Genomic DNA, 17,410 nt, shown 5'->3' with positions numbered 1-17,410 from the left:
AATATTTTTTATTTATTCCTTATTATTGTTGTTGGTCTAACTCTTCCATTTTACTTAATAATCTATTTTCAGTTATTTTGTGTATACAGTGTGACCTAAAGATCAATTAGGTTTTTTTGCATCCTGACTCTAATTTTTACAGCGCTGAACTGACATGGCACATTTGTGAAAACTCAACTATTATTCAGCTCCATTCTGTTCTATATATCTATTCCTCTTCCCTTGTATTAGAGCCACACTGCCTTGTTTCATTTACGTTGGAATCATGTAGTACTCTGATTGAGAGCTGGAAGAGGTGAGAAGCAGATAAAAATAGACTTAATTTGGTAAAAAAAAAAAAAAGCCCAGAAAACCCTGTGGAAATTCCTCAAGACTCTCCAACCAACCCCAGAATTAGCCCAGGAGATCACATAAAGCTTATGCTGAAGGGAGAATGGAAGCAACCCCAAATACAAAGTGGAAGAGAGAGAAAAGATTGCAGAAGATTAAGAGCCTAGAAATATTGGATGCTGGGCTTTCACACAACGAGATAGAAGTGATTCTGAAATAACCAAGTTAGCACTTTTTATTTAGATGTCTAGATGAACAGAGCAGTTCTGAGATTATACCTTCATAATACCAAGAATGGAAAAAAAGCTGTAGAACCATAAAGCTGCCTATGAATATCTACATATGTGCCAGAAACAAATACTCTGGCTAAGCACACACGTGGGAGAGTGAACCGAGACAAGTTTAACTAGCTAAGTCATCAACCCAAACACAACAGCCTTTTTCCTTCCTCGTTTAATACCCAGGATCTCATAGCATGGATCTTCCTTAGCTAGTCTATTGCTCCCTAGGTAGTACAGACGTCATTTTTATAACCACAAAACGTGTCCGTACCAATAACATGCACCAGTAATACTCTAATTGAGCAACTGGTAAGAAAGGCTGGTTTGACTTCCAAAGTCAGTGTATACATACACTACATTAAAAAAGAAAATCAGTATATCAAGAAAGGAAATGAAAATATGGCCACTTTCCTAAAAGCATAAGAACAAATCCAGTTCCCTAAAAAATAGTTGAAATTGACTTGGCGAGGACTCTTGATGAGCACAGTCTGAGACAATAAAATAGTTACAGAGTCTCAGTTCAAGTGGTAATTTCTCCATAGTTTCTGGGGAAGATCATTTCAGCTGGAATTCATCGTTCAACAGAAGTCTTCAACAATAGGTCATAAAGGCTAGCAAAGGGAAGACGTGGAAAATTACTGTGGCTAAGAGGGCTTGCGTGGAAAAATAAGCTTCGCAGAAAATGTATGTGGAAGTTGGTAATAGAGACATTTGTTCGCAGGAATGTACCCTTCAATCGACTGAACACTAGCCTGATCCACTTGGCTCTCTAAATTCCGAGCCATTAAACCGTGTTTCTATCCAGACAGGATAAAAACAATCACCGGAGGAACATTCCAGATTGTTTGAAAGTAGACGTGGCCAAGTTACGAGAGGAGAAACCCTTCACAGAAATTCTACAGCCGGAGATTGCCTCTCCTTTGTGTCTGACTCAAGACACACTTCACTTTCTACATCCCAGGTTTGAGGCAGCCACCCTTTCAACTGTTCTTAAGAAAATGTGGCCTTCCAAGATACACAGTTACCCCCGCTCATTCCCCGCTCTGGTATGTTAAATAAAAAGATACCGTGTTTGAGATGGCACCATAGGCTCCCACAAAACCAACTTCAGTTCTTGAATAGATGAAAGGTTAGGAAGAGGCTTCTATTCATACTGTCATCACATCCACCATCAATGTGTTCAGTACAAACTCACTTCAGTCACGGGAGTAGTAGGAAAATGAAGAAATGGGCATTCAAAATGCAGTCATTCATTCCAGCCTCCTTCCATGGGTGTTTCATTATATATATTGTGCTGAGAGCAAGCATTTATAATATATTATTATGTGCTCATACCTCCAAGATTCAGGGCACATACAGAAGTTGAGTGATAGCAGGACTGGATCAATAGCACAGCGGGTAGGGCATTTGCCTTGCACGCAGCCGAACCAGGTTCAATTCTTCCATTCCTCTCGGAAAGCCGCAAGCTACCGAGAGTATCCCACCGGCGTAGCAGAGCCTGGCAAGCTCCCCGTGGCATATTCGATATACCAAAAACAGTAACAACAAGTCTCACAATGAAGACATTGCTGGTGCTGGCTGGAGCAAATCGATGAACAACGGGATGACAGTGCTACAGTGCTACAGAAGTTGAGACAACAGATATACTGGTTTCAAATTTCAGTTCAGACACTCTCAGCAGCTAAAGTGCTAGCACAGTATTTCTTTATTAATCAAACTTATTATATGCTTATTCCCCTGCAAAATAGACTACTTCTTACACGAGCTTTAGTAAAGATGAAGAGACACATGCTTTGTATAGCATTAGGTGAGATTCAAAGTACTACCATAAATGTTAATTAATGTTAATTAATGTTCCTCTATTTACTCTTTCATTATCATAAAGCAAATGAATTTTAAAAAAATGTAGCTGGGGTGGGGGCAGCTGGAGAGATGGTATGGCAGCAGGGTGCTTGCTTTGCACGTAGTCAATCCGGCGTTAGTCCCAGGCATCCCACTTGCCCCCAGGAGAAACTCCTGAGGGCAGAGAAGTAAGCCCTGAGTTCACAGGTGTGACCCCCAAATAAAACAAAGAAATTTTTCTCTTTTGGGTGGAGTCCCTTATATGTTATATAATATTGATAAGTGATAAGTATGAGAGGGAAAAAAATGACACTCCTGGATTCTTGCAAAGCATCCCTTTTTCAGAACAACATATTACTATCCATTTCGCCTCTTTGCTTCCTGGATTTTGGATTTTGTCACTATCTCTTGTTTGGATTTGGGACAGAATGTGATAAGAGATAGCATAGAGACTGGACGGTCAGAGATGCCACATTGTGGTCAGTGACAGTGGGTAATAATGGTCTTTATTCCACTGCAGCACATTCACACTTTTGATTTTTCTCCATCTTATTCCCCATACTGAAAAAACAGATAATGTTGTATATCCTACCTAAGTTATTATAATTAATGAGGAGGAAGGTTAATTATTTGTGTAATTTCTTTATAAGTGAGAATTATCTTGCAAGGATGGACACAACTCTTGTCATTCTAAGATCACATCAACAGAAGAGATGCCTCTCGCTTTGCCATCCTGCTTCCATCCAGACATTAGTTCAAGGGAATTCAATGTAGAATTTCCACTGGTTCACGAGTCACCAGAGATGGCCTCAGACAACTTTAATTTGTGCCACTTGATACATGAAGAACAAATTACATGTGGGGTTGTTTTATGATTGGAACAAATGAGCCTACTGAAGACATTCACTGTCTCCGGTTAGCCCAGTTCCTCAAAAAAAGTGGTCTGAATTTTTACCGGATATTAGCACCCACCAAGCCTCTCCAAAACCTTATACTTTGAGGGAATATCACTTGGCTATGACTCCTTCATCTGTGCTCATCATAATCGGAGTGGAAAACTCAGAGACTCATAGCATCTCAACATGTGGGGCAAACAGCTAACCAGGAGTGTCACAGGGTAACATCAGTAACATTGAGAGAGAGAGAGAGAGAAGTTCAGGGGATTGCCAAACAACAAAATAAGTTAAGTCAACAATGTGGTGTTTAAACATATCCAGCAATACTAAGGCTCCAAAACAGCTGAAAACAATTTGAGGCCGAGGATCAGCCTAGGAGAATGTCTAATTTCCATTAACGTAGCAGTATCTGCTCCGCGCCTGCCCTAGCCAGCGAGGCGGTGTTTGAGATGATTTTCGAGTCTGATTCCAGCTAAACTTGGTGAAAGTGGCGTCCTGTCACTGTCTCAAGTTCTTTATTCTGAAGACAGGTTAACTTCCATTCATAAACTGACCACTTGTGATAGCAGCAGAACCCAAAGCAAGCTCCTTAACCTTTTTGCCTCCATTTATTTATCTGTAAAATGGGGGTAATGATAAAGTTACCTTCTTTGGGTCTTATAAGGATTAAATTGGAAGTAATCTGGCAAAACAAGTTACTCACTAGGATTTTAATTTTATCATTTTTATTATTAATGATACATAATACCCCAAACCAGATGTGTCACCAGTAGTGTCCTGAACTGATGCCACATCTCTGAGACAAGCACCGTTAACTTATTTTATAAGTGATGAGAATGTCATAAAGGTCAAATTACCAACATCACCCAAGGAAGTGTTGCAGGACTCATATTTTCTAACCTCCCTCTTATCTCAGCTCTGCACACTCCCAAGAGTCTCAATGCCCCCAAGAATCTTACAGTTTCTCAAAAACACAAATCAATGAAGTAATCACTAGGGGTGATTATTAGAACAGAGAACAAGCTGAAATAAGCCAAAATTCCCTGTTTGAAAGGGAGGCCAGGCTCTGAGGCTGTCATTTTTCAAGTGAACAGCACAGCCAAGTTATTTTGTTATTGGACAGAAATTTCAAATCTGCAAATTTTCTGCAGAATAAAAATAAGTACACTGCAAAGAGGACAAAGATGTTATTTTCCAACCCAACCTAGGAGAACAGGAGATAGATTTCACACCACGGAGGTTCCCACTAAAGGATGCTAACAATGGATGGCAAGGGGTCACAGCAAATTATATGTTAGCTTCATTAAAAAAACAAACAAACAAATCACTTTTCAAAATCAATGGACCACAGAAGGAAATGTGTCAGGAAAATGGGGGGAAATGCCCAGCACATACAAGTTCTGAAAAGCTTCTTGCTCATGAACAGTACTTATGATCAGAGTGGGTTGTATTCACATACCGGTTGGGAAAAGAACATGGCCAATAAAATGTTGCATACTGCTTGTTGGGGACTGGAGTGGTAGCACAGTGGGTGGGGTGTTTGCCTTGCAAGCAGCCAACCCGGTTCGATTCCTCCGTTCCTCTCAGAGAGCCTGGCAAGCTACTGAGAGTATCCTGCTCGCATAGCAGAGCCTGGCAAGCTCTGCGTGGTGCATTCGATATGCCAAAAACAGTAACAAGTCTCACAATTGGAGACATTACTGGTGCCTGCTCGAGCAAATCGATAAACAGTGGGATGACAGTGCTACAGTGCAGTGCTACTACTTGTTAGCTCCTACTACCTTTTGCTTTAACGATGCCCTGGATCCATCTCAAAAAGGACTGCATTATTCTCAAATGTTTTCTCACACATCCAGGATTTACCTGGATACCAATCCACTCTCCCTTTCATGAAGTAGGAGAGAGATTAACTTTATCTTTGGTCAGCTGGCTTCTATCTCCAGGAAATGCTTAGAGTAAGGAGTGCTCCAAGCACAGGACTAATTCTGTTATGACAGCATCACTGTTCACAGCCACACTCAAGTCCAGTCTCCTGAAGTAAGTGTCAAACTGAAGACATCTCAAGACTGAGTGTTTGCTTCAACATAAAACCTAACTGCAGCAGGCAAAAATAATGAATAAGTCCTCTAATTCTCTCTCTTCCTCTCTCTCCACCCCAGAAAAGAAGTGACTATTATCATTTCAACGGCACTGCTGTATCATTTCTTATAGAAAGACAATAAGAAGTTAATAAAGCTTTTTTTGCTACATCTCACTCCAAATCATCAGCATATGGACAGACTGGAAAAGGAAAAGCCAAAGTAGGTGGCCTGATCTGACAAAGTCACCTGCCTTCAGTGAATGAAATAGCCACAAGCACCATGTACATGATGAAGGAAAACATGGAGTCAGACACAAATCCAAGCAGTCCCTCTACCTACGTGGCTTTCACCTGTGTACCCAACAGACTCTCCACTCACTGTGTTCACTGTTTCCAGACAACACACTTGAAGCTCCTTATAGGGATCTTCTTTGTGAGTCCCGCATCCCTTCCTTGGCCAAGAGCATCCATCAACCTTATCTTGGAAAGAAGCAGGTGCTGCCTTCAAACTCTCTGACCTCAGTTTTCAAGCCTTTCTCAATCTTGGAAGTCAAGCACGATTTAAAGTCCCAAATCTAGCATTTTTGAGCTCACTCTGGCAGCAGATATACTCACACAGGAATGGCACAGAAAGAATAGACATGCTGTCTGGACAAGGAGGACGTGCAAATTCTCAAGGCGTTCTATGTTCTTTGATACATTCAGTAGCCATGGTGAGAAGCTAGATACTTGAATGCCCTAAAGTGCTGGAAATGAATATTGTGTCAATAAAACCAAATATAAAAAACTTCCATCTATCCAACCCTGACTACAAAGCAAAAGACAAAGTTGAAAGGAGACAAGCACTTCATTTGTTTGTTCCACCCAGTTGCAAGGGCTCCATCTGAGATCTGTCTACACAGCTCCCTTTCACAATCCATTTTCCAGAGCACTGCATAGAGGTTCTGACTATAAGACGGTATGAAGGGGCTGGAGTGATAGCACAGCGGGTAGGGCGTTTACCTTTCACGCAGTTGACCCGGGTTCAATTCCCAGCATCCCATATGGTCCCCCGAGCACCGCCAGGGATAATTCCTGAGTGCAGAGCCAGGAGTAACCCCTGAGCACTGCCAGGTGTGGCCCAAAACCAAAATAAAATAAGTCACAAGGCATGCATATTTCTGGTTACACTTAGCAGGTTCCTTTCTCCCAAAATACCGTACAACAAGGGGAGGAGATCAGTAGAGTTGGCCAGTGAACAATCTAGATGCACAGAATCAGAGAAAGAACCATAAAGAACCCTGAGGAGTGTGATCTTTGCTGCATAGAGTTCTTTTCCATTTACAAAACTTGAGCCATCTTTGTATGGTTCATAAAGAATTACTGCATGAAAAATGTGGCTGCCCACTATGTTTTTCATCACAGACCATCTATCGCAAACAACTGCTAAACACTTAAAAGGTTCCATGGACTAACCAGTGAAAAGCAAATGAAACCTGTTAAGTTATAATTGAGCTGAGTAGAATGGTCCCCTAAAGTAAGGCAGAAAGTTCTCTGAGTTTTGCACTTGATGTATAAAAGATAAATGTAAAAGTTGTTTATCTGTTGAGTTTTTTTTTTTTTGGTCGGGTCACACCTGGTAATGTTCAGTGACTATACCTGGCTCTGTGCTCAGGAGTGACCCCTGGCTGTCTTCAGGAAATCATATTTAGTACTGGGGATTCAAATCAAAGTCTGTGGCATTCAAGGTAAGCATTTTAGCCCCTCTACTCTTTAGGGTCTAATAGTTCCTTTCCTTCAATAAAATCACAGAGTCCATGAGATAGTTAGGCAAGTGCGGTTGTGGGACAGAAGAATCTGGGACAAATGGTACATGTAAGATGAATACTAGTCAAACAGTGGTTTGGATTCCAGCTCTGGGCTTCCACCCTTCTCCGGGAGTTGGTCTGTCTATATTAATCTTCTTATAGGGGTACACACTTGAGTCTTCCTAGAGGGGACACATTTGAATCTTCTTATAGGGTACACACCAGAATTTTCTTATAGGGGTCACTGTCACTGTCATCTCATTGTTCATAGACTGCTCGAGCGGGCACCAGTAACGTCTTCATTCATCCCTGCCGCATGCTAGAGTAGCCCAATGGCGTCTGCTCACTCCAGGAACATGAAGAGCATGTTTTTGTTGCTGCTACTGTTTTTGGCATATCAAATACATCACAGGTAGCTTGCCAGGCTCTGCTGTGCGGGCAGGATATCCACAGTAGCTTGCCAGGCTCTCCCAGAGGGATAGAGGCTTTCGGGACAGCCTCTAATCATCGTTACGGGTCCTTACAGGTCTTATAGGGGTACACACTTTAATCTTCTTATAGGGATATACACCTGAATCTTCTTATAGGGGTACACACCTGAATCTTATTATACACACTTGAACCTGGGTTGCTCCTAGTGTGGCCAAGGCATGACTTGGTCAGGACCCAAATTGCTTTTCTTTTTCTAAGAATTTTGTATCGAGGGCTGTAGCGATAGTACAGCAAGTAGGGTGTTTGCCTTGCATGTGGCTGACCCGGGTTTGATACCTGGCATCCCATATGGTCCCCCAAACACTGTTAGGGTTAGGAGTAACTCCTGAGTACAGAGCCAGGAGTAATCCCTGAGCATCACTGGGTGTGACTCAAAAAGAAAAAAAAAAGAATTTTCATTGAGATTCTCTGGTTTATAATATTGTTAATAATGGTTTTTATTACACATAGCTCCAACACCACACCCATAAATGATGGGCCCACGTCCCTTTCCCATGTGCCCTAATTTTTTTCCTCTTCTCCCACTTTCCTTTACAATCTCCAAAGAGGCACAATTACCATGCACACCTCTTGGTTTAGGTAAGCAAGAGCTTGCCTCACATGTGGCCAACTCGGATTCAATTCCTCTGTCCCTCTCGGAGAGCCCGGCAAGCTACCGAGAGATATCCCGCCCGCATGGCAGAGCCTGGCAAGCTCCCCATGGCATATTCGATATGCCAAAACCAGTAACAAGTCTCTCAATGGTGCCTGTTTGAGCAAATCAATGAACAATGGGACGACAGTGCTACAGTGCTACAGTGTTTTTGTTTTTTTTTAAAAAAAAAAGAAATCACTGGGTGAGGGCTAGAGTAGAATCTTCCTTACATCTCTTCTAAGCCAGAAAACACCAGAACTTTAACTTCCTAAGTGAAAAACTTGGTTCTGCCAACTGCAGCTTCTCCACACCGGATTCAAGAAAGGTCATTGTTCGCCAACTTCTGAGCCACAGAGCTGCTACAGCCTTCAGGTGAGGGCCTGCTGGAGGCTTATTGGCACAGCAAGCTGCCAAGAGCATACAGCCCCTGGGCTACAGGTTCCGGCCACTTTCAAAAGGGGTGCTGGGGATTTCCTTTTGCTCTTTACCAACAAACAGAAAAGCACTGAAGACTTATATGTAAGATGTCAACCTCTGGAGGAAAGCAAAGGAATCCCTGGGCTACAGAAGCAGAGAGAGAATACGGGGGAAACTGTCTGCCATAGAGGCAGGGGAATGGTTGGGATGGTGAGCGATTGAGGACATTGGGGAAACTGGTTGAGGGAGGGGTATTCGATCATTGTATAATTGAAACTCAAACAGGAAAGCTTTGTCACTGTATATCACAGTGACTCAATTTAATTTTTTTTTGCCTTGCATTCAGCCAACTGGGGTTCGATTCTTCCATCCTTCTCAAAGAGCCCAAAAAGGTACCAAGAGTATCCTGCCTGCATGGCAGAGCCTGGCAAGCTACCTGTGGTGGATTCGATATGCTAAAAACAGTAACAACAAGTCTCACAATGGAGATGTTACTGGTGCCTGCTTGAGAAAATCGATGAACAATGGGACAACAGTGCTACAGTGCTTTAAAAAAAAGAAATCACTGGGTGAGGGCTCACCCAGTAGAACCTTCCTTACATCTCTTCTAAGCCAGGAAACACCAGCTACTTCAGCTGCCCCGTCTGTCGAAGTTACATCAGGGACCATCATCGTTTAAAGTCTCACTGGATCCCCAACAGGCCAGAGGGCATGTTTCCTACTAGATTTCCTAGAGGTCTAAAGAGCAAGAGAGCCACAGGAGCTGAGCTACATTCACTGATCAAACGGTCAGGAACTGCACAGCTACGGAGACTGACGGAGCATGAGGGCTACAAGAGCAGATTTCAGGAGGCTGCAAATCCCAGACAGAAGCCAGTGCAGGTCCAGCCTGAGTCTCAAGGCTCAAGCACAGGAGGGGCAGGTGCAAGTTCTAATTCTAATTCAAGTCACAGTCACAAGGCAGGGGAGCACTGACATCCAGGTTCAAAGACGAGCAGAGAGGCAGCGAGCACTGCTTCTTATCCAGCCTTTCCGTGTGTGCAGGAGGCTACGCGGGGAGAGAGCAGGCTCATCCAGGGTGAGCTCTATACCGGGCCCCGGTGCAAGTGTCCATCACGTCTAGAAACGTTGCCACAGACACCCTGGGAAGACGGTGTACAATGAAAATGGCGGTGAATGCTACTGGGAAGGAGAGAGATTCATTCTGTACATTCTCTCTCTCTCTTCCTCTCTCGCTCTCCCTCTCTCCCTCTCTCTCCCTCCCTCTCTCTCTCCCTCTCCCTCTCCCTCTCTGTGCCTCTCTTCCCCTCTCCCTCTCCCTCTCCATCTCCATCTCCCTCTCTCTGTGTCTCTCTCTCCCCCCGTCCCTCTCTCTCTCCGTCTCTCTCTCTCCATCCCTCTCTCCCTCTCTCCCTCTCTTTCTCTCTCTCTCTCTCTCTCTCTCTCTCTCTCTCTCTCTCTCTCTCTCTCTCTCTCTTTGAAACACCAAATACCTGGTTCCTCTGCTGCATCCCACAGTTCCACCCAAGAGGAGGCAGGAACACATGGACTGGGAAACTCTGCAAGAGGTGGCCAGTGCTGTGTGACTCCACCCTGCCTGGACACACCTGACTGTGGACTGGTTTTCACCCCATGGAAAGATTTGGAGAATTTGCTCAATCCAAGGAGTCCCTGACACAGGAATACGTGGTATCTCTCCTAGGAACCTGTCAATTAAACACGTTACAGACATCTGGGTATAAAATAATACTGTTTTGGGGCATTCAGCAAAGATTCTGTTGGGGGACTTGCCATAGTGGGTTAAACTCTGGGTGTGCTGCTAAGCCTGTCACGAGGCCAAGGCAGACACCAGCTGTAGCACTTGTGCAATCATATCTAGCATATAACTTAACCCACACACGTTCCACTGGGCCTGGTGCTTCAGGTAAAACTGAGGACAGATAAAGAGAGCAGACCAGAACCCTTCGGCTGAGAGAGGTTAAATTACATCCCCCCCCACACACACACAGAGATACATTGAAGTCCTAGACCCCACTGGCTCAGAAATTATTTGCAGACTGGTTCATGGCAAATGTAATTAGGTAAGATGGGTTCATACTGGAGTAGACGGGCCTCTTGGGCAATGGGACAGGTGTCCTTAAAGAAGAGGCTTAGGGATACAGGCAACATGATGAGAGACCGGGGCACTGAAGCCGCAGACCAAGGAACCCCGAGAAGGGGTTCTGCAGAGAGGGTGGCCCTGCTGATCTTTACCATTGGCTTTCTACATCCTGCGACTGCAAGGTGTTGCTTTTCTGTTGTTTAAAGCCACCCAGTGTGGGTGATTCTATTAGGGAGGCCCCTGCAAGCAAAACGAGACTCACTGATCCTTCACTCTTACCAGCCTGGACCAGCACAAGACAGATGCCCAGGTTCACTATGGGGCCATAAAACGCAATCCAGGATTTTTGTAAATATCCTAGGATATGTGTCCTTGCCTCAACTGGGGCAATTTCCCAGGGTGAGATTATTTATGACACCCCCCCCCCCACACACACACATACCCCAACACACACACTAACTGGTGCAACAGGTAGGTCCAAACCACATGGGTGCAGCAAGGATAAGAGAAGCCACCAGCCCAGCCTTCATGCTGTTCCCTTCATCCCAGGCTCCTGGGAGTCCCACAGCTGCCCTCATCAATTTTAACAGACAGAAATCTGTAAATTATTAAGAACAAGGACAACTGTTCATTAAGCATTTCCATGTGCCATAGAGTGATTTAGGGATCTTTACCTAGATCATATTTGGGTGCTTGTAATAACTTGAGCAATGACCATTTTTATCTCCAGCTTTTGGACCGAGAGGCTGAGCCCTGTCTAGGCCCCATAAATCCTGAAGCCCCATTCGAAGTCAGGAGCTTCAGCTCCATCCTAGAGCGACTACCAGCAGGAAGAAGCAGATGAATTTGAAAATCAAAAATAAATCCCAGCCCAGCAGATTAACAACCCCAAAAATAATGCAAGCTTCTACGCGGGTTATTCATCAGAATATTTCTCAAGATGTGAGAAATCTGCGGGGATCTAAGTGCCAAGCAACACTCTTGCTGAGAGCGTCTCACTAATGGATTATTTCGGATTCAGCAGAGGCGGGGGGAAAGCAAGAAGAGAGAGCAATGTTGAACTCGGGGTATAGCGCTCCAATGCTATTTTCAGGCTCACACCAGGTTTGGAATGCTGTTTCCAGCAAACACTACAAACACTACAAAGGTTGATGAGCAGAATGAAGACTTGGGAGGAGCAACTGGCACACACCCAAATGAACAAGAACAACCAGTGCTGGCGCAGATGCAGGGAAAAGGGGACCCTCATTCACTGCTGGTGGAATGCTGCCTAATCCAGCCTTTTTGTAAAACAATATGGACATTCCTCAAAAAACTAGGAATTGGGCTCCCATTTGACCCAGCAATATCAGGTCTGGAATTACACCTTGGGAGTCCAAAACACACAGCAGAAACACCTATGTTCATTGCAGCACTATTTACATTAGCCAGAATCCGGCATAGACCTGATTGCCCAAGAACAGATGAATGGATAAAGAAACTATGGTCATCTATACAATGGAATACTATACAGCTGTTAGGAAAAATGTGGTCATAAAAGTTGCCTAAAAATGGACGACTTGGAGAGAATCATGCTGAGTGAAATGAGTCAGAAGGAGAGGGACAGATATAGTATTCTATATCTGTCCCTCTCACAAATATAGTATTACATTTATTTGTGGGCTATGAAAAATTATTAAACTAATCTCCAAGGCCAGGACAAATATGGGTCAGGAGGACTGGTTAATGGTTGGGAATTGACCAAAATGACCAAAATGACCAAAAAAATGCTGTAGGGATGAAGGGTAGTTGAGACAGTGGAGGGTCCATTATGACAATACTCGTTGGAAATGATCATTATGGACAAGAACTGAGTGTTGAAAATAGGTAAAGGAATATACATGATGACCTCTCAGCATCTGTATTGCAAACCATAACATCTAAAATGAGAGAGAGAGAGAGAGAGAGAGAGAGAGAGGTGTCTGCCATAGGAGTAGGCAGGGGTAGAAGGTGGCTTGAAGGGGTGGGAAGGAAACTGGAGACACTAGTGTTGGGAGATTACACTAATGGAGGGATGGGTGTTGGAACATTGTATGACTGAAACCCAACCATGAATGGTTTAGTAATGCTCTATCTCACAGTGATTCAATGAAATAAAATGAGAAAAGAAAATTGCCAGCTACACTGGTGGAGGGATGTAAACAATCACTGTATGAATGATACGCAAACATGAAAGTTCCTAAGTTTGTAACTATGCCTCACAATGATTCATTAATAAAATATTAAAAAAAATAAATAATATATAGTTTTTTTAAAAAAAGAAAATTGTCAGCTAAAAAAAATAAGAACGCGGGGCTGGAGCAATAGCACAGCGGGTAGGGCATTTGCCTTGCACGCAGCCGACCTGGGTTCGATTCCCAGCATCCCATATGGTCCCCTGAGCACCGCCAGGGGTAATTCCTGAGTGCAGAGCCAGGAGTAACCCCTGTGCATGGACGGTGTGATCCAAAAAAAAGCAAAACAAAAAAAACAAAAACAAGAGCGCGAAAGTGTGCATGTGCAAGAGAGAGACAGACAGACAGACAGGGTGAGTTGCCTTTTACTCCGTGCCCTTAAGCATTCCCTCCAACGTGTGGGCTACTAAGAACTTGTTAGCCTGCAGGTGTGGCCCTCCTACAGAGGCCGCTGTAATCCCACACTGCTAACAACTTCCTTGGGGGTGTGAGATTGAAGCTGCTAGAACCCACTTTGGGTCACTGGAGCGTGACAGCCTTCGTGCACAGGCCGCCTGGCATTTCCTCACTGTGTGCTTTCTCTTCTTCCCCTCCCCACCAGGTGATCCCCGCTCTCAGGGAAAGCCTGGGCCAAGCAGCAGCTTCACTGCGAGGTCCCCGCCAGGACCCTGCCCTGGCACTACTGCGCCTGCGCGTGTTCCAGCAAGTCCCTAAGCACCCCCGAAACGGATCACAATTCTCCTTCATGTGCTCGTCCTTGCCCTCGGTTGCATTTCTGGAAGACCAAGAAGGGACCTTCTGCATCTTCTCTTTATTTGTTTTATTTTTTTTATTGAATCACTGTGAGATAGATACAAAGCTTTCATGTTTGCGATTCAGTCATACAGTGATCAAACACCCATCCCTCCACCAGTGCACATTCCCCACCACCAATGTCCTAAGTATACCTCACCCTTTCCAACCTCCCCCCTCCGCTGCCTCTCTGGCAGACAACTTCCCCCATACTCTCTCTCCACTTTGGGCATTATGGTTTGCGATACAGATACTGAGAGGCTATCACATTTGGTCCTTTATCTACTTTCAGCACACAACTCCCATCCCGACCGATCCCTCCAACCATCATTGTCTTAGTGATCCCTTCTCTATCCCTGCTCCCTTCTCCTCCAGCTCATATGACAAGTTTCCAACCATGGGGCAATATTCCTGGCCCTTGTGTCTACTGTCCTTGGGTGTCAGTCTCATGTTATGTTATTTTCTATTCCACAAATGAGTACAGTCCTTCTATGTCTGTCCTTCTCCTTCTGACTCATTTCACTTAGAATGATACTCTCCATGACCATCCACCTATACGCAAATTTTATGACTTCATCTCTTCTAACAGCTGCATAGTATTCCATTGTGTAGATGTACCCAAGTTTCTTTAACCAGTCGCCTACTCTCTGGCACTCGGTTTGTTTCCAGATTCTGGCTATTGTGAACAGTCTGCATCTTCTCTTGAATACTCTGTACCTGGTAGATCAGGGGACACAGCAGGTGAGCTGCATGCATGAAGATAACTTCAGGGACTGTGGTTTCAGGAGTTCACACTCCCCCCACATCCCTGCCACTGCCCACCCACCTTCCCCCACCCTGGCTCCTGCCTGTTTCCAAATCAGACACGTGATCTCTCTGCAGGGAGTCCTGAGACTGTGCCTGATTTACAGTCATAAGTTGTTGAGTTATTTTTATTCTTTGCAGAACACATTGTGTGTGCATATATGTGCATGTGTGTATGGTATCTGTGTGTGTGCGTGCTGCTATTTTGAATCGTAGAGCTCTACCATGAAGAAAGGAGTTGCGAGAGGAGCAGTACCAGCCTGAGTGGCAGGCTAATGCGGATGTCCTCTGCACCATCCTCTCACTGTCCAAACGGCCTCAATAGTGGCACACTGCCCTGCTTGTCCTGGAGTGCCCTCAGGGAATGGAATCAACACACTTAATACTCTGCCTGGCCCAAAGTCTGAGCTGTAGAACGGTTAGCTCTGGTTTTAGATGCATTTTTAGCAGAGGAAGACAAATGCTTGTGGCCCATCTTTCCCCTCTGTTGTGCTCAGATGGTGCAATCGCTCAGCCTTGCTGCTGTTCTTCAGCTGCTTCCTCTGTTCCCATCGCACATACTGTGGAACAACTCTCTTTCCCATGGGAGGCGGGCAGTACACCCAGCAGTTCTCAGATACTCTTTCTACCTCGGCACTCAGGATTCACTCCAGAAATGCTTGGGGGATATGGGGTTTAGGGGGCCATATACAGTGCCGCAGGACCCTGCACAAAGCAAATGCCCTACCCACTGTACTATCTCTCTGGCCCTACCTTTGATAACTCACTGACTCTTTATTCATGTCTATCTTAAATGATATGTGATGTTCCCCCTTCCGATAGCTCCTAAAGACTTGACACCAGATTGCATAACTTCCATCACCGCTTCAAAATGAACTCTAAAATTGTACTTGGCCCAGGATGGAGTTCAGTGGTAGAACACCTGGATTACATGTGTAAGGTTCTCTGTGCAATCCCCAGAATTGCAAAACAAAGTGAAATAAAATAAAAATCATTCATCATCCATTTTGGCTTCAACTGCTACTCGCTGGAAACGGCTTCCAAAATATGGTCTGAATTCTCTCTCTCTCTCTCCTCTCTCTCTCTCTCTCTCTCTCTCTCTTTCTCTCTCCTCTTTCTCTCTCTCTCACACACACACATACACACACCCATTCTCTCTTTCTCGCTTTTGGTTTTCACTTTATAGCCTTTTCCATAATTGCTATTCTAACTTCTGAGAGATTAAGCCATCAGCAAAGAATGTCTGACTGTTTCTTAAGCTAATAATCAGCAGAATGAGAAAGAAGCTGAGTGGCCAGCCACTCAATCTTTTATCTTTCCTCAGTAGAAGGCTGAACCATGCATTCTTTCAACCTTGCAAAAATTGAATCACTATTTCTTCTCTCTGTATTTATCATAATGCAAATACACTTTTTTTTTGCAAATACACTTTCTAATTTCAAGTATGTGTTAAATTCTGGTTGCATTTGTAACATTTCATTTTTATATTTTATTCCTCCCAATTCTTTGTATTAGATTTGCTACTTCTGAGAAAATGGAAGTATATGTCATCCTACCACATTTAATTACATCAAAAGAAAGTCATAAGGGACATGCTGCAATATGATTCATGTAAGAGGAAACGAGGAAGAATCCTAATCAGTGGTTGCATATTCAAAGAAAAAGTTTCCCCCTAACTTCAAAAGACTAGAAAGTAAATGAATATGTTTTATTTAAGAAGACATCTATGGTCTGCACAATCATCTTTATTTATTTTTATTTTTCTATTTTTGGTTAAGCAAGATAGTGTTTATTGAAACTTATTTAGAAAGATATGAGGGGAGGGGAAGAAGGACTGGTTCAAGAGAGAACACAGGCTTTTATAGAGTGGAAATAAGCAAGTGAGGAAAATTAAAAACAAGTAAGCAAGATATGTGCAAGGGAGAACACAGGCTTGAAGTGCAAGCCGACATCATTTTTAAATGAGGCCATGCTTTAATCTAATTTTTATAATATTTCCCAATCACAAATTGGCCCCTGTAACTATGAATAAGAAATGTAATCTGGGTAAGATCCCCAGAGAATACTTAATTCTTAAATGCAAATACTGAAGACCAACAAATCGATACAGATGAGATTTGGGAAAAGAATAGTGTTATCCTGAACTTTAAATGGACAACAGAAAATCAATTTATATCTAGATCTTCAGAAGTCAAGTCAATACATGAACAAATAATAAGTTTGGCCTCTAGTTCAGTCTAAGAATCCTGGCACAGGAACCTGCAGAAGTTTCATTTCCATGAGGAAAACCCGGGCATCCAAGGGACACGGATGGAAAACACCTCAGATGTGTGAAGGAAAGTGCTGTGTTCTGGGAGTATTTTAATTTCTTTAACTGACTTAAACTGATAACCAAGGTTATCACTGGTCTACGGTATTATGGAATTTGAGGGGCTTGGCTTCTCCCCTCTCTGGACCAACTGTCACCATTCCCACCACCAAGCTTCCAATTTATCCTAATGCTTTGTAAAATGCAACCAAACTGAAGAGAAAATCAAAAATCCAAAGTTCAAAAAAACAAATCTCTCAAAATATCATCTCAATGCTCATCTTTATATGAATGATAGATACCTACAGTATCTAAGGCTCTTCCCTCCATTTCTGTACTGACTTGAATGTAGCAAAACAGATCACACACTGTCATGACACACTCTGACGATCACTCCAGTAGCATAAACTATTCTGTCCCCAAATGTGTCTGA

General features: G+C 43.6%; 1 protein-coding gene across 2 annotated transcripts in view; it reads right to left on the bottom strand.

Moving 5' to 3' along the window:
* FBXL7 (F-box and leucine rich repeat protein 7) overlaps window positions 1–17,410 on the bottom strand; it is a 434,915-nt gene that overhangs the window by 276,261 nt on the left and 141,244 nt on the right. The window lies entirely within an intron of this gene.

The sequence above is a fragment of the Sorex araneus genome, chromosome 1 (assembly GCF_027595985.1).
Source record: "Sorex araneus isolate mSorAra2 chromosome 1, mSorAra2.pri, whole genome shotgun sequence".
NCBI lineage: Eukaryota > Metazoa > Chordata > Mammalia > Eulipotyphla > Soricidae > Sorex > Sorex araneus.
This window is presented reverse-complemented; position numbering and strand designations above follow the sequence as displayed.